Raw genomic sequence first — 24,533 nt, 5'->3', positions numbered from 1 at the left:
CAGCTGTCTTTTCGACTTCCCAGCACCAATGTGTATGGGCTGGGGGAGCACGTGCATCAACAGTACCGCCACGACATGGCCTGGAAGACCTGGCCCATCTTCACCCGGGATGCCGCCCCCACCGCGGTAAGGTCCCCTTCTGCCTGGTCATTGCTCACAGTCAGGGATGTTCTCCTTCCTCCCCTAAAAATGGTCTACAGAGACAGCTATTTCTTGTCTTGTTCAGTTTAGACGTGTTTGTGTTGAGGAATACCTGTTCGTGAGGTTATAAAGACACTATTAGAAATTAGTGTGATTAAAAATTTTACTTTTAATGGAAAATGCAATTTAATGATTGTATTAGAGCTCACCCTATAAGGAAAAATACCTTTGTAACTGCCTAGCTTTAAAAATTTTAATATCTAAAGAAGAACTTCTGCAGGGGCCATTCTTAGTAGGACCTGGTGAATAAAAAAAAGTCTCTTTTGATAGCTTCTGTGTTGCTAGTGAAGGTGTGTTGCAGAGACAGCAGTGTTGGCATCACCTTGCAGGTTGTTTGAAATGTAGAGCTTCAGGCCATATAGACCAGGAGACCCACTGAATCTGAATCGGCATGTTAATAAGATCCCTGGAGAATCACACCCATAGTGAAGTGGGAGAAGGGTCATTCTAGAATAGTGTTTCTCAAGTTACCTGGAGTGAAGGTTTACTTTCTTTTTCTTTTGTTATTGTTAAATCAACATGGGCAACACATTTGTAAAAACACAATTTAAAGCATTTTTGGAAAATGAAATAAAAATATCCAAAGATATAAAAATTATAAGCCTGAATTTTAAATTGAACAAACATAAAATTACTCTTTTTAGGGGGCAGGGGGGCCAGGGATTGAACTCTCTGAGCCACACCCCCAGCCCTATTTTGTGTTGTATTTAGAGACAAGGTTTCAATGAGTTGCTTAGCGCCTTGCTTTGGCTTTGAACTCAAGATCCTCCTGTCTCAGCCTCCCAAGGTACTGCGATTACAGGCATGTGATAATGGGCCTGGCCATAAAATTACTCTTAAATCTCTGTAAAAGACTTTCTAAACACTCATTTTTTTTTTGTATTTATCTTGATAAGGTGCCAGAGCTTGGACAATACTGAGAAGCAGTAGTGTATGGAGGTTGTGTTGAAGCCTCCCTTGTGCTGATGGTGGTTCTAAGGTCTGGGCAAGAGCTGCATGTAGGTAGAAGTTTGGCGTAGGGTGATTGGGCTGATGTTTTGCAGTTTATATTTGCAAGAGATGAGCACAGCAAGTAGCTCATTAACTTGCAGATCATCTGCCCATATGTGATGCAATGGAAGCAGTACTCTTACTGAACTGAACAGAGAGGAAAAATCAGTGGTTGACACTTGACACATCGACTCAAACGTTTGGTCAAATACACTGATACCCTGAGCATTGTACCAAATTTGACTTTCTACAGCTGCAATTTTTTTTTTTTTTTTTTTGTACACAGGATTGAACCCAGGGGTGCTTAGCCACTGAGCCTCATTCCCAGGACTTTTTATTTTGAGACAGGTTTGCGAAATTGCTTAGGGCCTTGCTGAATTGCTGAGCCTCAAACTTGTGATCCTCCTGCTTTATCCTCCCGAGTCACTGAGATTACAGACATGCACCTCCGTGCCCAGATGAAATTCTTAAATTATATAGTTACAGATTAAATGAAATGTGTGCTTTCCTACACGTTTCCCCCTCCTTCCCTCCCTCGTGGCCTCCCTCTCTTCCTATTTCTCTCTCTCCTTTTCTTCTCTCCTCTGGCTTTCCCCCCTCCTTCCAGCCTTCCCTCTCTCTCTTTTTCCTTTTCTTTTTCCTTCTGTTTTCCCCTTTTCTTTCTTCTCATCACTTTTTTCTTGCTTCAAAATTAAAAAAAAATGTAATCTGTATTCTCTCCATGTGTTGATGCTATCAGTCTTCATAGTCCTATTGATCCTCTCTATTTAGAAAATCATACTGGTTTTCTTCCTTTTTCTTTTTATCATTATTAGTACTATTGCCTCATACTAGGGGCTAAGATTTGCGACATTATCACACAAAGAATGTCTGCAAAACTTTATGCATACTATAATCTCAACATTATTCCTTTTATAGCACAGTTATACATGTAAACATTATCTGTATTTATATCAGCTCTCATCACCACCCTTTCTGTCAAGATTCAGTACCTCAGTCTCTTTTATTTTTTTTAATTGTTACTACCTCAGAATTACATATTATTTTAGAAATATTAAAAAACAGTTGGGCATTAATAAGAAATTCATAATTGCTCATAACACCATTTCATCCTGTCAAAATTTTGTATAGATCATAGCAGATTTTATATAAAAGAATTTTGTTTGAGGTTTAATTTGTATTCCATAAAGTTTACCTATTCAAAGTACAAGTTAGTAATTTTTATCACATTTACTGAATTGTACAATCATCATGATCCAGTTTTAGAACATTTCCATCACCCCTACAGGATCCTTCATGTCCTTTTAGAGTCAAGCCCAGTTCCTATCCTGGCATCTACACTAGTCCCAGGCCATCCCTAATCTGCTGTCTACAGATTTGATTTTTTAAATTTTTCTAGACATTTCATATCAACAAAATCATGCAATATGGTCCTTTGTGTCTATTTTACTAAGCATAGCATTTTTGAGGAGTATTATTTTGCAGCATGTATCAGTGTTTCATCCTACCACTGGGAATGGTACAAATTGTACAGGTATACCATATTTTATTTCTCCATTTGTTAGTTGATGATGCCATTCCAACAGCTTTTTGGTACAATACCACTCTGCATTAAGTATTGACCAAGCACATGTCCACATGGCTTCTGGTTTTAATGTAGGGCGAGTACTCATTTTGAACATATAATACTATTACTTCTCTCTCCCTTTCCTGCTGACAGGGCATGATTAACCTATATGGAGCACATACATTCTTCTTGTGCCTTGAAGACACCAGTGGTTCCTCTTTTGGAGTTTTTCTGATGAACAGTAATGCCATGGGTAGGAAGCATCTTTCTCTCTTCTATGGGTAGGAGTAAGTCTTAGTATGCTGCTTTTTTTTTAAAATGACTGTATGTTGAGATCACTGTTTGACAGAGACATGGTGATCTTAATGATACTTCTATTGAAACTGAGACTTGAAAGTATATTAATCTGCCTAAAAATAGAGCTCATCCTTAAAAGCCATTTTCATTGAAAACTGCTTCAGGGATTTTCTCTATGGAATGTTTCCTTTTAATAGTCTGTAGATAACAACAACCATTGATAGACACATTCCGAAAAGACTTGCAAATTTCAACATGTGCCATGCTGTCTGTCTGCAGGTGACAGGTTGCATTTTAAGGGTGGTTTCTCATAGCTTGCCCCTAACTTACCCATAATCTTCCCCTCTGGCTTCTGGATTAGTGGTGCATTAATAGGCATTTTGGCTATTTTTACATTTTTAATTATAGTCAAACTTACCCAATAAGATTTTCGAAACATTTTCTTCAAGCAGAGCCACTCACAAAACCCAGAAGTTTGTATTTTTATATGGCCAAATTAAAATAGAGTTTGTTTTTCCTTCTCTTAAACAAAACTTAATTCTTCCTTGCTATTTTATTAACTTGGTAGATTAATAAATTTCAACAATCCTCTAGTAAAATGAACATATGTGATTCCTATTGAGATTATTTTGGATGGCTCAGCTATTCATACCCCAGAGAAAAGTATATACTCAATTCTAATAACTCTCACTTTAATTCTTTCAGAGGTCGCTCTTCAGCCTGCTCCTGCAGTCACTTACCGCACAATTGGGGGCATTCTTGACTTCTACGTGTTCCTGGGAAACACTCCAGAGCAAGTGGTTCAGGAATACCTGGAGGTACAACTTGGCATTTAGAGTTGTTGTTTATTGCTATTGCCTCATATGCTGGTTCAGATCATCAAGAGGAAAATAAGGGTTATTAGTAGACGGGATGGATTGTAAACACTGGGGTTGCTGTCTTTTATTACTTATTTTCTTATTTTGATCACACTTATTGGATGTTTTCTGCATGCTAAAAAGGCACTATGCTAGGCTTGGAAAATGCAAAAATAAGTCAGCATCCTGCACTCAAGGCAGTCATCATCTATCCAGGTTGAGCCATCAATCACTCCAGAGACCAAAGGATAAAAGTCAGTGAAGTGCATCCATTCCACAGATAAAAATTCAGTGGAAAGTCAAATGTAAAAGAAACTTTGCTTGCTATTCATATTTGATTCACATTATAGGATAGGAAGGAACTGTAGATACTTTCCATATGGAAAAACTCAGACATGGAAAGATAAAGTGATTTGCTCAGGATGCCTCGTAAAGGCATGAAAATATGGTTCCCAGATGCCACTGAATTTATAATCAATAAGAGAATATGACACATACAGCCTGAAATAATTATAATAAGGAGCACCTTATAATATATTCTGTGAATGAGGTGCAAATAAATTGTACAGGAATTCAAAGGTATGAGAGAAAGCCCACTTACGTTAGAAGGCAGAGACTTTCAGGTAACAGTGTGAGGCAGGTTAATAATTTTCAGGTTCCACATTCAAAAGAAGTATTGTTGAGTTAAGCATGCTTCTGCTAGACAGTGATCTCAACAAAGAAGTCTTTTCTATAAAAGCAACTTCCTAAGATCTACTCTTTCCCACGGAAGAGAGAAAGATGTTTCCTATCCATGGCCTAATCTCAGTGTTGGCTGGAACAACTTGGAAAGTTGGATTTTAATCATATTTCAGTATTTCTTCATCCACCTGCTCCTCATCTCATCAATCCTTATTTTTTTTACCTTAGCATACACTACTATCTGACATCACATCTGACATATCTGACATATTTATCTCCTTTGAACTCTGAGAGCAGAAACTAGGCTTGCTTTGTGACATTATAGTCTCAGTGCTCACACTAGCCCCTACCACATTATAAACTCTGATGAAATATTTATGGATTGAAGGACTACAAACTGCTTTCCCCCAAAGATGACACCGTTAGGCAAACATTTTCTGAAAATTCTATTATTTTTTGAATTTGCCATAGTTGGGAATACATTTAGATGCTTAAGTGAAAAAAGATATGAGCTGTGGAATTTTGCACATTAGCTTTAGGAGATTACTCTTGGCTCTGACATTTTAGGATCTGAGGACTTTAGAGAAAATGAAATGGAGCTAATGCATCCGTTGTTGAACTTGGCACTACCAAATGTTTATTGTGAGGCTTAGACACTGCTTTACTTCTCTTTCCAGCTTGTTGGACGACCATTCTTGCCTTCCTACTGGAATCTTGGGTTCCAGTTAAGTCGCAGGGATTATGGTGGCATCAATGGGTTGAAAGAGGTTGTAAACCGAAATCATGAAGCTGGGATCCCGTATGTAAGTTGGCACATCTCTTATCATGTATTTGACCCCATCTTTAATTTTTTGCATGAAATTCAGCCTATTAGGAAATGATATAAAAATGGTTGATAGAGAGGCAGACCCACTGTCAGAAATTTGCATGCTGCATCATTCATCATCACGGTTATAACATTCCCAATATATTCATTAACAAACATTTCAAGAGCACCTGTGACATGTCAAGTATTCAAGCTCATGGGTTACAAAACTGAACAAAATGCAGTTCCTACTTTCAACTCCTTCCAATGCCTTATGGCATGCCTCTATCAGGATGAGAAAATAAACCTGGAACCTAAAAGCAGCTGCCTCTTTCTGGAAGGAAGATCCAGGATTATTAAGAAATATGGCTTTGTTACCATCTAGAGGTACTGGGTTCATTGTCTCTGTTCATCAGGGAATTGAAGAACAAAACACAGAGGTAGTAAGAAAAAAGTAGGTTTATTGCAAAAGTGACAGGAATCAGGTGGGGGAGTTTGAGGCTGTTCTTTTATGGTCTCTGGAATTTCCTCCTTCCCTATCTCCTTTCCTGTCCATGCTCTCCTCACTATTATTGACTAGTGCCCCCTCTGTCTACACATCTGTTTTAGTTTTTCCATTGGATCCCCTGCTTAAGAGCATGAGTGCAGAAGTGTCTGAATGGGTCCCCCAACTTAGGTCCATGAATACTTTTGTCAAGTTAGGAAGCTGATGTCATCAGAAGACCCTCTCATGCTCCCTTGTTCTGGCCCTGCCCCTGACCTCTGCACTCCCCATCTTTGCCTGGCTGCCTAAGCCCTTCTGTATCTCCCTCAGCTTTGGTTCCCATGATTGGAAACTAGAGCTGATTTCCCTCCCATTAGCTTGGTGGTATTTCCTAAGTTCTAATTGGCCAGTGTTACCTTTCAGGATGTCCAGTACTCTGATATAGACTACATGGATGGAAAGAAGGATTTCACTATTGATGAAAAGGCTTACCCTGATCTCTCAGGTTTTGTCAAGAGGTTACATGACAATGGCCAAAAATATATAATTATTATGGTAGGTCAAACACTTACCCTATTGCCTTGTATTTTCTTTCAAAATGCAAAGGAAATTTATAAAAATGATATTTGTATCTTATTTCTTTATTAGAATCCTGGTATCCTGAAAGATCCTAACTACAATACATATAAAGATGGAAGACTAAAGAGAGTATGGATCTTGGAGAACAATGACTTCGCTGTTGGGGAGGTAATTTCTAATGAAAGAGTAAATTATAGTTAGTTTTGGGGAACTGGTATTTTTGGTAATGGGTAAAAGTCTAGCTACACTATTGCTTATTTTTTTAATGGCTTTAAAGTTTTCCTTCATCACTATTTTTAAACCAATACATGTACTAATAAAATGATTAAAATTCTGAAAGACATAAAATGCTAGCTGATCCAAGAATATCACTGATAATTAAGAAGCAATGCATCATTAAAAAAACAATTCAGTTACTTGAAGTCTTCCTGCTTCCAATTTCTACCTCTTTCCCAAAATAATAAATTCAACTACAACAATAGATCATTGTGCTTACAGGTTAATGTGGAACCTATCTCAGGTAGTATATTAATTTGTACCAAGCTTCTAGATAAAGCCCAGGCTTTATTCTAAGGTAGTAGTTGCAGGAATTGAAATAGAATGACTCCTTAGGAGCCTATTTTAAAGACAGCTGACTTTCTGAGAGAATGCACTTTAAGTCAAATCATGATGTGACTTTTATCCAGTTATGTGGTTGTCAACCCCAGTGATTGGATTATCTGAGAGTTATTAAAGTTAGAATTCTAGAAAGTTCATGTGAAGGCAGTTCCTGCTTTTTCTGAGTAGTTGACTTTGCAAAATTGTCTTCTCAAGAGTTATTGATGGCCCCTTCTTACTCTGCTCACTAGATTCTTTTCATTGACTGGTAAATTACATGAGTTGGCTGAGGCAGTGGAGGTAGAAGTGGGTAGAGGTGGCTACCCATGCTCTTGTTTAGAATGGAGCTCACTTGGCCTGATCTCCACTCAAGGCTTCTGTTGGTTGTTGCTCTGCCAAACCACTAGCTTCCTGGAGTCCAAAATTATCTGAAATTATTACTTGGTTTCTATCACCTGCAACAAAAGTCCAAGAGCTCAATCCACTGAAAGTGGGGATTTCCATTGCCTACCTTGTGTTTGAAGAATTCTTTACATACATACATATATATATATATATATATATATATATATATATATATATTTATTTATTATGCTGTGTGAGTTTAAATTGTTCCTAATTGCCAACAAATAAATATATGCATGAGTTTAAATTGATCCTAATTGCCAACAAATAAATAAATGTGGGAAAATCAGCAAGAATGTTGCAAAAAAAGTTTGGAGCCTATTAAATCAGAATGTTCAGTAATTTGGCTATGGTTATATCTTTGTGTCTTCCATGGAAGACACTTAAAGCTGCTGTCAAATAGATGTAGCTAAAACAGCGATAGGATTAGGAATATTTGGCAGGAATAAGAGGCATAAACTTTACTCAACTGTTTATAAAATATTGTTTTTATGCAAAAATTAGAATATTATTTATAACAAAATTATACAAAGGGTTTAATATAACCTTTAATTAATAATACATTAAACATATTCAATTATTCTCCTTAAAAATATCCTACAGTACTTTTATTGGTTTATCTCCCAGTTGGCCTGACATAATGAAATTTTTACTTTGTTTTTTTTTTTTTTTATAAAAAAGTCATATGATGGATTTTCATTTAATTGGTCATTTTTCCTTTCCTTTTTTCTTCCTCTGGCAACTTGTATGCATTTTTCGGTTTAATAGGCATTGGGAGAAATAACAAATTTTAATTCTAAAAGTAAGGCAATGTGGGTTTTCTAGTAAAATAAATAGTAGCCACTAAGCAATGAATAACTGAACAGCACATAAATTGTCCATTCTCCCTCTTTGATCTCTAGGGATACCCTGGTCCAACTGTCTTTCCTGACTTCAGCAATCCAGTGTGTACCCAGTGGTGGACGCAACAGGTCACTGAATTTCACAAAGATCTGAACTTTGATGGAGTGTGGATTGTAAGTTATTATTTTAGACCCAAATTTCCTTTGGAAAGTGACATACCAAATTTTCATATGAATTTCCATTCTGATCTATAATAAAATAGTTTGCTTGACATACTGGTGTTCATAATTCTTTTACTTGATGATGACCACATATATATTGAATCAGACTCCTCAGAACACTGTGTTCTTATTCTGAATTAGCCACTATCTGGTTACTTCATTTGGGTAAAAACAGTGTTTTCTCATGGCTTTGTTGTTTTCCTCCATTTACTTCTTTTCAGCTTAAAAAAGACTGTTTTATTAAAGGTTGTGATTTCTAAGAATTGTAGCACTGGCCCATAAAAATTTAATCGCTAGAAAATAATATAATGAGGTCCTGAGTTTTTTATTAAAGGACAGTGGGGAAATTTATTTGAAACTTGAAAACATCTGATATGATAGTGATATTAGACATTGCTTATTTTTAATTCATTTTAAAGAAATAGATTTGAGCTCAATTATATTCTCTCATTATTCCTTGCACAGTGGAATAAAAAAAACAGGGAAAATTATAGCACAGAAGTGTTAGCCTATTTTTATTCTTTAAGCACAGTAAAACATAACATCAATAGTGAAATCTTCACAATTTATAAGGCTAGGGACAGCCTTTGAAATGACATTTCTTAATCAATAGTTTGAAATAAACTAATACAAAGCTAAATCCAGCCAATGTCATTAGAACTGGACTGTTCTGAGAGAGGACCTAATCCAATGACTTAATTTTACAAAAGATAAAACAGAAGCCAAGAAAAGTTGGGGAGATTACTCAAAATCCAAGAACCAGATCATAGAGAACCCCAGTATCATGGCTTCCCATTCTGTATCTCCTCGTAGCTAATTATAAATCAATAATATTTTGTCCATTTTGTGTGTTTTGTGTCTTTGAAGGAAATGGATGAAGTAACTAGCTTTCTCCAGGATTCTGGTCATACGTGTGAATCAAACAGCTTGAACTTCCCACCTTTTACTCCTGGTGAGTGTGTGCCTGTTTGCTAAAGCTGCAGACATGAAATGTGTTTAAAATAGCCTCATTAATACTCCATGTGGTCATAGAAATTCCCTCTGGTCCAGTGGATCCCCAGACTTCCCAACCACTTTTCCACTTGTGTCTTGGTGGCATTGCTTTGTCTCCAGTTACATTTTCACTGCCACAAGCCAAGGGTAATAGGTGGTGAAAAGTGTTGTCTGAGCCTGGTGCCTCCCCTGGCCATCCTTCCACCCCAGAGCTCCAGATTCTTTCATCCGTTAGCTGGTACCATTTCAGGCTTTGTGAGAGGTTTAGAACTCTCCAAGCACAAACTACCTTACACTGAAGTAAAGCTGTAATTTTGTTAACATCCCCCTTTCTTTTTTTCCTTCCCTCCTCCCTTCCTCTCTTTATCTCTTTCTCCCTTCCTTTTTCCACCCTCTCCACACCATTAGCAATAGCTTAAGACATCAGTGGTTCCCAAAAGATTCTAGTTATAGGACTCATTTCCTTCAACACACTCTTCTGCCATGATATTCTTTTGAAAGAATGTGTGTGTGTGCGTGCACATACCTGGGTTTTAGGTGGGGGTGAGCAGTATACAGAATACTGTGAAAACAAAGAAATCCCATTATCTCCATGCATTAGTCAATAAATTTTGTTTTTCCCTGACATCGTACTCTAGTGAGGATGGATGGTTTGATCCAAGCCGTGATTCAGAGATCTAGTTTCCTCCATTGTCTGTTTTTCTTATCTCAGAGGCTTTTGTTTCCAGGTTCAAGGACAAAGAGGAGAAAGGGTGGAGGGAATATTATGGGTGGTCCTGGAAATGGGGTCTACCCTATTCATCCAAATTCCTTTTCTAGAATCTGCCCTCAGCCTCAGCTTAACTTCAAGGGGAGGTATAATCTTCAAGTACAATCTCCTCATATTCCTGGAAGAAAACATTGGCTGGGTGGACATCTGGACAGCCTCTGCCAATTTATCTTGCTTTGTCTACCCTACATACATGCCTGCTGTTATGGTTTGGATCTAAAATGACCCCAAAGATCACAGTTTGAGTGCAGAGTCCTCGGTGCAACAGGTTTCAGAGGTGGAGCTTCTAGGTCATAATTGAGTCATGTGGGCTCTAGCATCAGTATATTAATCCCTTTAATCCACCAAATGGATCAATCCATCCATAACTTCGTGAACTAGTGGGAAGTGGGACCTAGTTGGAAGAAGTAGGTCCCTGAGGGCATACCCTGGAGGGGCTTATCTTTTCCCCAGCCCCCTTGCCCTCTCCACTTCCTGGCTGCCATGAGCTGACAAGCTTTCCCTCACCATATTCTACTACCATGATATTATGCCTCACCTCAGGCCCAAAGGAGTGGGACCACTGACCATGGATGTAAACCTATGACACCATGGGCCAAGGAAAATCTTTCCTCCTCTGAGTTGTTCTCATCAGGTGTCTTGGTCACAGTGGTGGACCCCCTGAGCTACTAACAAAAGTGAGATCAAGGCTGATAGGCTGATCTCCTTCTTGGTTCCCTTTGATCACTGAAGGAGTAAAGAATTTTGAGCTGGGGAGAGTCTTGATGTCAAACCATTTAACCTACTGTAAAATCTATTCTTTGCTTCCCTAAATTATTCTTTACTCTTTTCTGCTTGGTCTGTATGGCCCACCCCTCCACACACACACCTTTTTTTCCCACTCTGGATCAGCTTCTGAATTTTTTCCCCCTAACCTCTTAATCTTCTTGGCCATAGATATTGTTTTTCCCTTACTTAAAACCTCAAAGTGTCACCTTCTGTTTGCTCTGGCAAGCACCCCACTCCCTACCCCTTGGCATTTTGTCTACTCACAATATGATCCACAATATGATCCTTTCCATGGTTATGCAGCATATATTGGCGTGATAAAGATACAGATGCAACAAGGTTTCAGCCTGGAAAAATTCTAGTCTCCTTTTCTTATTACTATAGTGGTTGTTTATCTCATTTTACAATCCAAGCTGGGCAAGAAATATAAATTTTTAAAATATATTATTTCCCAATTTAATATCTGACTCAAAATCTTGTGTTAGGTTGGTGGGAAAATCTTAATCTCAGTCGTTCCTTGTTCCATCACTTTCTGAAGTTGTACCTCATACTAAGGCTCTATATGTGATGAAGACTTCATGAAGGAAGATAAACATAGTCCTAGGTATGGGTCCATAAGGAGAAGAAAGGGAAGATAGAGATTGCAGGCCATGACACAGTAAAGGCTGACCATTTTAGGCTTGGGAAAGGGAAAATACAGTAACAATGGAGAGTCTCAGAGCCAGGATTTGGCTTTTAGTCATGAAACCACCCAAGTGCCATATCTAGCTTTTTGTTTTTAAAATGTGACTGGGGCACTCATACCAGTATATTTACACTCAACTCTCCTTGACTAAGTCTCCGCAGATAAACAGTGTGTGCTGTATGTTTAATCTCAGATCAACTGCATATTGCTCTGAGCAGGGTTTCCAGCTACCTCCACTCAACGCCATCCTTTATGAGCTCAAGGGAACGCAAATTATTTTTAATGACCTCTGGATGGTCAGTGTAGGCTCCCATTAGAAAGTGGTATTTAGGATAGAATTTAAGATCTGCACAGGACTTTGTCAGGTGGAAATTGGTGGGGAAGTTACAGCAACCAGGAAGAAAAACATTGGGTGACTGTTTTGTTAAAGTCGATTGATGGAGACTTGCCTTACTGATGGGTGTTTCCCCCCAGGCATTCTAGACCACTTACTGTTTGCAAGAACTCTCTGCATGGACACAGAGTTTTACTGGGGCCTTCACTATGACGTCCACAGCTTGTATGGCCACTCCATGGCAAGAGCCACACACTCGTAAGAACTCGATTTTCTCCCTCATTCCAGATTTGGGGAAGTGGGAGGTGGAGGATTTCTCTTGTGTTCCATAAGTATATGGAAATATTGTTTTGAATATAAGCATATAGAAACTGTTCTAGCTGGGTACCTAAGAAGTTCTCTCCTACAAACCTTTGGTTTCTGTATAGGATTAATCTGGATTGCCTTATGGATCAGGGATTGATTTTAGCTAATAAAAATACAGGGTAACAAGATTTTACAGAGCATACTAAAATATTGTTTATGTGAAGTTCAGACTTACCTGAACTTATCTGAACAGACACTCACACATAATGTCCACACCACCCCAGCCACTACCATCACCACCACCACATCAGCACCATCAGCACCACCATTATGAAAGTCTGTTAAGGAGACAGGTGTGTTCTGTAAAGCATCCCATCCTTCGCCCACTTTGCCACATGAATTTTATTAAGGAAAACTTTGCAAACTGATAAATAGCCCCTTTTACTCCAACCAATTTCTCCTTTGAAGATGATGAAATATAATCATTATACCCAAGACAGCAAGAAATTTGGGGTTCAACTTAAGAAAACTTCAATTTTAGATTTTCAGCAGAGATGGGGAAACCAAAATGCTGGAAGGGCTGTTGGAGATCTTCCAGTGGCTCAGGAAAGAGCTAAAGTCTCAAGTCTTCCTCTTGTTGTCTCCTGGTCTGGTATTTCTACAACTCCATTGTGGGGACAAAGGGGAGGGGATTTTGATGTGCTCATGGGACATGTCTCAGCCTTTATTTACCTCACTCAACTTTTCTGTGTCTGTGACACTTGAAGTCACAACTTCTCCTTTGAACCTGTTGTGTTAGTTCTTGAGATACGACTCTAGCTGGCATCTCTCTCTTTCCTGCTATTCCTTCTCACATCCGTGTCTGCATTTATCTGGATATTTTCTGTCTACTCTTTCAGGAATGAGTCTTAGAGATCAATCCTCAGGCTTCTCTTTCCATTCTCTGCTAGCACAGGGAATTTATTCCTTTCAATGGTTTTTGCTGTACTTTACAATCTATAGTTCTGTATGAGACTCCTCCTTGATTTTCAGACACAAATATCAAAAACTATCTTCTGACCTTCTCTACTTGTATGTCTTACAGTACTTCTCACACCATTCACCTGGCTTTCTTACACACTCTGGCTAATCATTTTTGAAACTCTTGAATTCCCTATCTTGGTTGGTAGCAACACCATCCTTATCTCCCAGACTCTCAAGTGAGAAACTTGGCATCATCCTTTTTCTAATGCCCTCATAAGAAGTCAAATCAGCTCTTGATCTTTCTATTCTACTTTTGAAACACTACCATAACCATGTCCCATTTTATCCCACAGCCACTTCTTAACTGAGGTCATCATCATCTCTCATGTAGATCATTCCACTTGACCTATGACCATTCTCCTTGACTTAGTCCTTATCGCTAGTAAATTATCCTCTGCCCTCTCTAGAGTGTGATCCAAGGACCAGCAATGTCAGCATCAACGGGGATGTACTGAAAGTGCCACATCTCAGACCTCAATCTAGAACTTGGGAATCAAAATCTTCATTTTAACAAGAACTCTGTGTGTATCGAATATGTGTTGAAGTTTTGAAAGTATTATTCTACACTGCTGTCAAAGTCATCTTTCTGAGAGGCTGAGTTTTCTCATTTCTTTGTCAATGTAAAATTGCTGACTTTTGTTTGATAAAATCCAATCCCTTAGTACAACCTGTAAGGTCCATCATAGTCAATTATTTTTTTTTGCATTCTTTGCACTCATCCTTTATGCTATGGAATATATTGCTGCTTGTTTTTCCCAACTCTGAATGCTATTCATTTTTTCCATGTGGTGCTTGCCCGGTACAAGATGGCCTTCTGTGTCTTGTCCATTTTGTGAACACATACGTATCTATAATATCTCACCTCAGATGTACAATCTGGAAAACTTCCTAACATTTCTATGAAAATGCTGTTTCTCCTCTTTTGTACTACATTGTCACATATTGCAATATGGTTAATATGCAACAATATTATATCATAATTTTCAGATGTTTATTTCTTTTTTCCTGCTGGATAAATTCCTTGAGGGCAACCAACCTCTGTATCTTTAGTTTTATGAATAGTGTGAGCTTTGAGGATATGTTGGTGGAACGGATATGAGAAAAGGAAGAGCAGGGTTCACACACAGGGGATCTGATGGATTAGAGGTGAGACTGGGTCTGCCGTTTCCTAACACCATGCTGTCTGCAGGACTTAGCAGTACCCTGGATGGTCCAGGTGAGAGAGTCCTTGACCAGTAAATGCACAAATTTGATTCTCAGTGAAAGCAAAGTTCCAAAAAGAAGGATACCTATTTCTGATTTTGTTATGTTCTCTTTCTTACTTTTCTCTTTCTCATACCACCTCCCTTGGAATATAAACTAGTGAGTAAGACTCAATTTTCTCATCTCTAAAATGAAAGATTTGAATCGATATTCCCAATAGTCCCTCCCTGTTCTGATATATTCCAACTCTTAGATGCTTCCGTTTTCCTGTTCATTATTAAAAAATCTTATAGATTTATAGAATTTATAGAATGGGAGGTGGGAAGGCAAGTGACTAAATGGTCAGAAAGAGTCAGGAAAGCTTCAAATTGCTTTATTGCCCGTGTCTTCATGTGATAAAGGTGCTATAAAATCTTGAATGTGTGGGTTAATATATTTGAATAATTATTACTAATAGTTAAAATGTAACTGTGACTGATAAAGTAGAGGGGACTTTTCTAATTTCCCTGGGTTGGGCAGGATCACCTATATTCCCTGAGAACAGTGCAGATATATGGGACTTGGCCTTTGGACATGAGGCAGAGTTACATTTAAAAAGAGACAAGATTTTTATTCAATGGGATCTGTACATCAGGAGAAGTCATAGGTCTGATGTAGATTTCATGCAAACTTAACTGGAAGGACAGTTTGGGGACAGTGGTTGCTGGGCTACCAGGGAGTGAAATTCACATTCCTCTAGGCTAAAATATCAGATCTTCCCAGAGATATGACATGATTGTAAAAGGCCAGACCTGGAGGAGGGGAAAGAGAAACTTAAGGATCTCAAAGAGGCTTTTTCTTGGCCGGGAAGAACCTGACTGCTATCTAATCTGGGTTACCATAATGGCCTGCCTCTAACCATAACCTGAGCCACGTCCATCTCTGTTTCAGTTTCAATCTGAGTGGGTTGAATGTGTTTCTTCCATGATCAATAATTGCAGAGTGCAATAAACCTCCAGCCAGGGGTAAAAAGGGTGAAGTGTCTGCAAGTCTATGCCAAGAGGAAGTGAAGACAGAGTTCCAACCTGAACTGGCATTGTGCTACGCAAGATTGTGCATGGGCAGCAAGGCATGGAATCCAGGGATGTTAGAAAAACTGTCTGGAGAGAGAGGACGGGTCCAACAACCCAACACACAGTTACAATAGATTGTCAATCAAGGGGTTTGGACCAAAGCCTGATCCAACAAGATGGAGAAAGCATAGTCAGGAGGACAGGAGCCTGGAGAAATTCTTTTGGGGTTACAAGACAGAGGTTTTCACAGTCTTATATGAGATGTAAAATCTTTCTCAGAAGTGGGAAAGGAGCTGGGTACAGTGACGCACACCTGTAATCCCAGTGGCTTGGGACCCTGAGGCAGGAGGATCATGAGTTCAACATCCACCTCAGCAAGAGCAAGGTGCTAAGCAACTCAATGAGACCCTGTCTCTAAATAAAAAATAGGGTTGGGGGTGCGGCTCAGTGATCGAGTGCCCTGAGTTCAATCACCAGTACAAAAAAAGAAGTGGGAAAGGAGCTCTTAAAAATGCTGGTCTGTTTACACGCCTAGTTTTTGATATCCCGAGGTTTTATTTCAGTTTGGTTGGAAAGCCTGTTGCTTCCCATGAGGCAAGGTGGGTTTTAAACGCTCACAACTCACCTCACACTCAACTGAATGCATTCTTTTTCAGGGCCATGGAGACTATCTTCTCCAATAACAGGAGCTTCATCTTATCCCGTTCTACTTTCGCGGGATCTGGTAAATTTGCTGCTCATTGGCTGGGGGACAATGCGGCTACGTGGGATGATCTCCGATGGTCCATCCCTGGTATCCTTGAGTTCAACCTGTTTGGCATCCCCATGGTGAGCCTCATTCCTAGCCAAGGAACTTCAACCCTTTGTCCTCGGACACTCCTTCCATTATCAGTCTTTGAGGGTCTTTGAAAAACTAAGGAGGACATGTCTCTTGAGATATGTATTGGAAAAAATAAATTTCTATGGGTGGTGTAAGCTGTCTTCTGAAGATAGGACGTTAAAATTGATCATTGTGTTGTCACCCATGGAGTCTCTGGAGATGGGAAAGAGATACCATGAGTGAACTGCATTAGTATCACAGAAAAACCAGGAGACCATCAGTGAATAGGGAAGTATGAAACTGGGAACTGAATTTTGAGGAAGAGTCCTCTATATAGGGACCATGATCAATGTCACCAGCCAGTCTGCTCAGTCTCTCCTGTGATACACACTTTGTTTCTCTCACTTGCCTGTGGTCTTTCCCTGGGACTATGAAATCTCTAATGCCAATGTGATATTCCCTTTTCCTTTATCATAGAAGTACACAGTCAATGCTTTTACCTCTCTCAGTGACTAACATTTTGGTCTGTGTGCTGATTCTCCAGGTAGGTGCCAACATCTGTGGTTATAAAGAAAATGTCACAGAAGAGCTCTGCAGAAGGTGGATGCAACTTGGAGCATTTTATCCACTATCAAGGAATCACAATGGGCCTGGGTTCAGGGTAAGGTCTCCGGGAGAAGTGGCGGAGAAGTTATTGTCTCATTTGTTTGTTTTCAAAGAGGGGTTGAGGGAGAGCCTATAGTTAACCTATAGCCTATAGTTTCTCCCTACAGAAAAAGGATAGGTAAATCTTACAAGATACACCTGAAACGCAGGGTATCAGGGTAAGAGTGGGTGGGAAGGGGCATGCATATATATTAAATTATTTTATTGTTGGAAACTCACCCACAAAGGTGAGAAAATTGGTCAAAGCTTCTATAGTGCTTCTGTTACCTTTGTTGTCCCCTTACAGGAGCTGAGACAATTGGAGTTCATTAGAATCTTACTCTGTTTAATAAAATGGAAACCACTCATAGATATGGTAGAGCAAAGGAGAAGGATTTAGGGACAGGAAGACCAGTGATCTGAAATACTTTTTAACTTTGTATGTTTTTTATGAATAGTTTGGAAGACCACCTCTCTACTACTTCCCATGATTCATGCAACCTTTATCCTTTTCCATCTTTTAAGTGTGGGTGATTCTTGGATTGAACCCAGGGATGCTTTACCACTGAGCTGTATCCCCAGCCCTTTTTAGTTTTTATTCTTTTCTTTTTAATTTTTTTAGTTGTATATGGACACAATACCTTTATTTTATGTGGTGCTGCGGATCGAACCCAGTGCCTCATACTTGTAAGATAAATGATCTGCCACTGAGCCCCAACCCCAGTCCTAGATTTTATTCTTGAGACAGGGTCTTGATAAGTTGCAAAGGTAGAAATGGACTTGGCATCTTCCTTCAGCCTCATGAGTGGGATTACAAAATGATATTATTGATGAGCAAGTATATAGAAGTGGTTTCAGAGTCCCTCTTAAGGAGATGTTTATAATCACAGCAGAAATAAGCAAGATGGGTTGTCCTTTGTTGTAATGAAATAATCTGCAACTGAAATATTTCAAGTTGAGTGGGTTCATATTTAGTAGTCTCGTTACAGTCATGTCCTAGCAATCATTTTATCTCCAACTCCTGACTTTGTACAATGACGGTCTCTAACCTGGAAGAACTAACCATTGTTTTAATCAATTTTTTCATCACTGTGACCAAAAGACCTGACAAGAACAATTAAAGGAGGAAAAACTCATTTGGGGCTCATAGTTTCAGAGGTTTCAGTCCATAAACAGCCAACTCCATTGCTCTAGGCCTAAGGTGAAGCTTTATGGAGGAAAGGTGTGGAAGAGCAGAGCAGCTCAGGACATGGCAACAAGGAAACAGGGAGCACTCCCCTCAAAAATACCAATATATTCCCCAGCATGCCCCCAATGACCTGCCTCCTCTGGCCACCCACTAACCGCCTACTGTTACCCCTCAGTTAATCCACTTAGCTGGATTAATGCACTGATTAGGTTAAGGCTCTCATAACCCAATCATTTTACTTGTCCACTTCCTTGCAGTGTCTGACATGTGAGCTTTCCGGGGGAACCTCATATCTAAACTCTAACAACTGTCAACCCTTCAACGCATTTTATCCCTGGGCTTTTCTAGCCGCTTGTGGTCTAGAGAGAGATGAATTATTTCTGAATGTTCAAGAACGTGGCTGGGAGCACATAAGGCAGGTGCTCTTCACAAAGAGATGGACTGAAATGACTTAGATAAGAGCACTCAGCTCCCCAAGGTGGCTAGATTAGAATGTGAGCTTGCTTTCTCATATGCTACCTCTTTTCAATAGGATTGTAATAAGAGCTGCACATGCCAGTCTAACTTTAAATTTAGAAAGTAAAAAGAAACAGGGAATATCTTAAATGTATTTTACGTAATGCAATATACAAAGCATTATCAACCTGTTCTACATAAGCTATTATTTTAATTTGTTATATATGGCAGCAGATGTATTGCAGTTCATATTACACATATAGAGCATAATTTTTTTATATCTCTGGATGTACACAAAGTAGAGTCACACCATTTGTGTCTTCATACATGTATTTATGGTAATGATGTCTATCTCATTCCGCCGTCTTTCCTACCCCCATGCCTGCTCTCTTCCCCTCTCTCCCTTTTGCCCTATCTAGAATTCATCTAATCCTCCCATGCCCCCCCAACCACATTATGAATTAGCATCCTGAAATCAGAGAAAACATTCAGCATTTGTTTTTTGGGGACTGGCTAATTCACTTAGCATTATATTCTCCAACTCCATCCATTCACCTGCAAATGCCCATGATTTTATTCTTTTGTAATACTGAATAATATTCCATTGTGTATAGATACCACATTTTCTTTATCCATTCATCTACTGAAGGGTATCTAGGTTGGTTCCACAGTTTAGCTATTGTGAATTGTGCTGCTATAAACATTGATGTGGCTGTGTCCCTGTAGCATGTTGTGTTTAAGTCCTTTGGGTATAGACCGAGGAGTGGGATACCTGATCAAATGGTGGTTCCGTTCCCAGTTTTCCAAGGAATCTCCATACTGCTTTCCATATTGGCTGTACCAATCTGCAGTCCCACCAGCAATGAATGAGTATTCCTTCCCCCCACATCTTCGCCAACACTTATTATTGTTTTTATTCTGCCATTCTGACTGGAGTGACATGAAATCTTAGGGTAGTTTTCATTTGCATTTCTCTAATTGCTAAAGATGTTGAACATTTTTTCATATAATTGTTGATTGATTATATATCATCTTCTGAGAAGTGTCTGTTCAGTTCCTTGGCACCTTTATTGATTGGGTTATTTGTTATTTTGGTGTTAAGATTTTTGAGTTCTCTATATATCCTAGAGATAAGTGCTCTATCTGATGTGCGTGTGGTAAAAATTTGTTCCCAAATTGTAGGCTTTCTATTCACCTCACTTATTGTTTCTTTTGCTGAGAAGAAGCTTTTTAGTTTGAATTTATCCCATTTATTGATTTTTTGATATTAATTTTTGCACTATAGGAGTCTTATTAAGGAAGTTGGGGCCTAATCCGACATGATGGAGGTTTGGGCCTACTTTTTCTTCTAATAGACGCAGGGGCTCTGGTTCAATTCCTAGGTCTTTGATCCACTTTGATTTGTTTTTTGTGCATGGTGAGAGATAGGGGTTGAAAAGATAGTCTCTTCAACAAATGGTGCTGGAAATCCATATACATAAGCTATTATTAATGAACTATTTTATATCCCTTTCTATCAAGCCTTCAAAATTCAGTGTAAATTTTTACAACTATATACATCTTAATTTGTATTAGTTAAATTTTTAGCAGTTGAAGTAAAACAGTTCTATCAAAACAATGAAGCTTTGTTTAATGGAAATTATGTTACATTGATTCAGTGTTTAGATTTATATTTAAATTGGCCATAAACAAATAAAATTAAAAGTTCACTTTCTCAGTCTTAGTGACCACATTTCAAGTGTCCACTAGACATGTGGTTCATGGCTACCACAGTGAACAGTACAGTTCTAGACTTTCTCAGTTGGAAACCAAGGAGGTGGAGGCTGTGGAGTACTGGTTTTTTGTGTGTGTTTGGCCTCAGGCTTCTTATGAGCCCCATACTGTACATAGAATAGTTCTATTTGCAGAGGACGAACAAAGGAAAGCAGTAAATTCAGGTAATTTCCTCCAAAATTTACTCCCAGTGATACCACTGGTTACTGGTGACGAGTCCTGCTTCCCCACATGTGTAAGTATAACATTAGAGAAGCATGCCAAGGCAAGCATATAAAGCAGGGTTTATTTAAAAAGGGGTAACACAGACTTCTCCCAGGAGGGAGGAGGGGGCCATAGCTGGTATCCTGGTATCCTGAGAAATGAAGGGGTTTTGCGTTTTTGTATGTCCTAGGCTTCCTTTGTTCTCCTGCTCTCTTTCCTTTATCTCTCTCCTTGCTGTGTATGTGACTAGGCCCGGAAATGCTCAGTGGGATGGCCAAAGGTGAAGAGGCTGGGAGGAGTGGTCCAGGCAGGAGGGGGGCCCAGGACACATTAATTAGCAATTTTTACAACTCTCTGTAGGGAGGGACAATTCCTGGGACTGGTTACCTTAGCAACAGGCTGGAGCAGGGGCACCTTTCTTGATAAGGATGGAGGAAGAGCTATGAAGGAATTGACATTTTAATCCCTCCATTTCCTGGATCTGACCCTCTCCTATCTGCCTGTCTAATTCTGGCTTTACCAGTCATATGTTACCAGATGACAGGTCTACATATGACATGCAAAACTTTTACATCTTCCAAATTTTAATGAAATGATTACAAAATGAGTGCCAACCATTGATGGAAAATTTCTGTCTCTGGGTGGTAAGAAGAGTAGATTTCTCTTCTAATGGGTTCCTTTCTTGCTCTTGGAAAAAATCTGCTAAAACCTGGCCTTGTGGTTTCTTCACACCTTATACATCGAAGAACAAATAGAGGTTATTATCATCAGGCTAGAGAAAATAAAATAAGTTGTGATGGCGAAAATATGACAGATGAAACTATATAATATTTTAAATTGGAAAATTTGTTAAAATACATGAAAAGAAAAAATGAATTATAGATCATGGTGGTAAGCAGTATGGCTAGGGAAATGGATTTAAAATTATTTTAGTAGTGCTACTCAGTTTAGTACAATTTGCTATTATTATCTTCCAAATAAATATTATAAAAACCCTCAATAAATAAGTCAGAGCAGTTCTTGGGGGATCAGGGCCCACTGTGACGCCTTTATGTCCATTGCAACTCTGTGGACTTCTTGGCCACCAGGGCTGCTCTCATCTGCCTTCAGAAGAGCCAAATGAAAGTTCTGCCACCTGCTTGCAGTTCCACATTGAGGAAGTCGTGTGACCTTTGATGGTGCTTCCTTAGCTGCACAACAAAGGAGTGGGGTCAAGAATCTTTCAGTTATGGAAATGCTTTGATGTCCTCCAAGTTGGGAAACATTGCTTCTGTCACATGGGAAAACCTGTCACGAGGGGACTTTTAAATGGTGATGGAAAAAACAACTCCGTCATTGCTTCCATTTTCTTCTAGGACCAGGATCCTGCTGCCTTTGGTTCTGAGTCCCTGCTGCTGAATTCCTCCAGACATTACCTGAACATCCGATACACTCTGCTGCCCTATCTCTACACCCTCTTCTACCGCGCTCACACCCAGGGGCAGACAGTAGCAAGGCCCCTGTTACATGAGTGAGTTTCCTAACCCTCAGAGAACCCCCTTCAGATAGCCGTTTCATTTGTCTTGCTAATGGGAACAAGGTGAGTTAGGACACGTCATGTGCTCTTGTCTTGTGCTGGGAATCGTGCATGCCTCACCGAGTCTCTCTTTTCTAGGTTCTACCAGGACCCAGCCACGTGGGATGTGCATGAGCAGTTCTTGTGGGGGCCTGGACTCCTCATCACACCTGTCCTGTATGAAGTATGTTTGTAACCTGAACGACGGGGTGGGATATTACACTTGTCCTTGTTGCATTCCAGCTGAATGAATCAGGTCCTGAGCATCTATGATTGTATTTAAATTTGGCTATGTATATAAATAAGAGAGACCATAACGGTTTAGAAATAGGAAAAGAGTATTCTTGGTTCATTGACCCACCAAGGAAAATGATTTTCATCTGAGGTCCCTGCATGGAGGACCACCTGCATTTTCCTGAAGTGTGACTTGGGGCAGGGCTGAGTGGGGAAGATCGGGGAAGGATCAGAATTGAGTACACCTGCTTATAAACACAGGAGCTGGGTTTTGGTTTTGGGAGTCTGGCTGGCTCATCTCCACCCAGCATGACTCAGTGTATGAACTTTCTATGCTTTTCCTAGAAAATGCACAAGCATTACAGACTTAATTTCTAAATACAACCCTGCTTTGAATAACCTGCCCAACCTCTCGGGATTTCTGTAGTTTTTATTAGTGGAGTGGATGATCCCCGCTGTCTCCCAGGGTTGTTCAAATGATGACGTGCAGTGATATGGAGGTGTTGGGTAAACTGTAAAGTGCGATGCTACCCTTGCTTTTCCTTTTCATTTCCCTAGGGTACAAACCAAGTAAGAGCATACATTCCAGATGCCACCTGGTATGACTATGAGACAGTAAGTGCAGTGACTCCAATTGTCTCAGAAATTGCCTCTGGCAGAGAGCAATTATATGCCAGCAGTCTTGAGGGCTTGGGGTAGGATAATCATATGAGGTTTTACATTTAATTGATTGTGGGTACATTCAGGATGGTATAGCAAAATACCTTACCCTGGGTAATTTGTAAACAACCAAGATCCATCACCCAAGTTCTAGAGGCTGGAAAGTCCAAGATGGAGGCAATAGAAGAGGCAGTGTCTGGTGTGGGCTCACTCTTCTTCATTGATGGCACTTCTCACTGAGCCCTCTTGACTTAAGCATTTACCCAAATGCCCCACCTTTTAATATCATCACAATAGGGTATTAGGTTACAAAATATGAGTTTTAGGAGGACATTGACACTAAGATCATAGTAGAAGACTTTTTAAAATGTACAGTGAAATGATTTGAATAACTGGAGTAGGTTTTTTGGAAAGTTACTCTTTCATTCTTGGACCTGTGCAGTTATTAGCCTTTATCTGTGATAATATAAAGAACTCAAGCTCAGTTGGGGGAATCACGGTGTGTTAGTCAGTTTTCTGTTACTATAACAAGTACACCAAATGATCACCTTATAAAGAGAAAATTATTTCAGCTGTAGTTTCAGAGGTTCTAATCCATGATTAATTGGCCTTATGCTTTGGGCCTGTGATGGCACATCACAGCAAGAACTTTTGGTGGAGCAAAACCTCTCAACTCTTGGCCATAAAGTGAAAGAGAGAAAAAGAAGAGGTAGAGACCTTTAAGTATACACTAGCAATGCCCTAAAACCTCTCACAAGGCAGCCCCCACCTACTAAAAGTGTCTACCACCTACTAATAGCTCCACACTGGAACCAAACCTTTAACATGTGGACCTTTGGGAACATCCTGATTCCAACTGTGTTGTACAGTATGGTATGCCGTAAAGGAAGGGTGTGGATTGGAGTCTCAGCTCTGCTCTCTACCCGCTATATACCTCAAGAAAGTCACTTAGTTTTGGAAGTCTCCGTTTTTCTCTTCTTTAAAATGAGGCAATTGAACTGGATGATCTCCAAGGTTCTTCGTAGTCCTCATGTTCTGTTTCCTTTTGTGGATTAGGGAGATGCCATCCAGTGGAGAAAGCAATTTGTGGATATGCTACTCCCAGGTGACAGGATCGGGCTTCACCTTCGAGGAGGCTACATATTTCCCATCCAGCAGCCGAACACAACCACAGAAACCAGGTAAGTAAGCTCTTGTGTCTTCTAGGACATGACTACTTTGGTGCTCTAGTGGGATTCGGCATTATGAGGGATACAGTAGTGGCCAAGGAAATAGTGCCAGGAAGCAGTCTTCCTCTCCTCCTTTCAAAATTGGCTCCAAATTGTCATCTGAGTCCT

General features: G+C 39.6%; 1 protein-coding gene across 1 annotated transcript in view; it reads left to right on the top strand.

The window, feature by feature from the left end:
• The window catches only part of Mgam (maltase-glucoamylase), a 226,757-nt gene that overhangs the window by 156,819 nt on the left and 45,405 nt on the right, over positions 1-24,533 (top strand). The gene's annotated exons all lie outside the window — the stretch shown is intronic.

Source organism: Callospermophilus lateralis, chromosome 1, assembly GCF_048772815.1.
Source record: "Callospermophilus lateralis isolate mCalLat2 chromosome 1, mCalLat2.hap1, whole genome shotgun sequence".
Taxonomy (NCBI): Eukaryota; Metazoa; Chordata; class Mammalia; order Rodentia; family Sciuridae; genus Callospermophilus; species Callospermophilus lateralis.
This window is presented reverse-complemented; position numbering and strand designations above follow the sequence as displayed.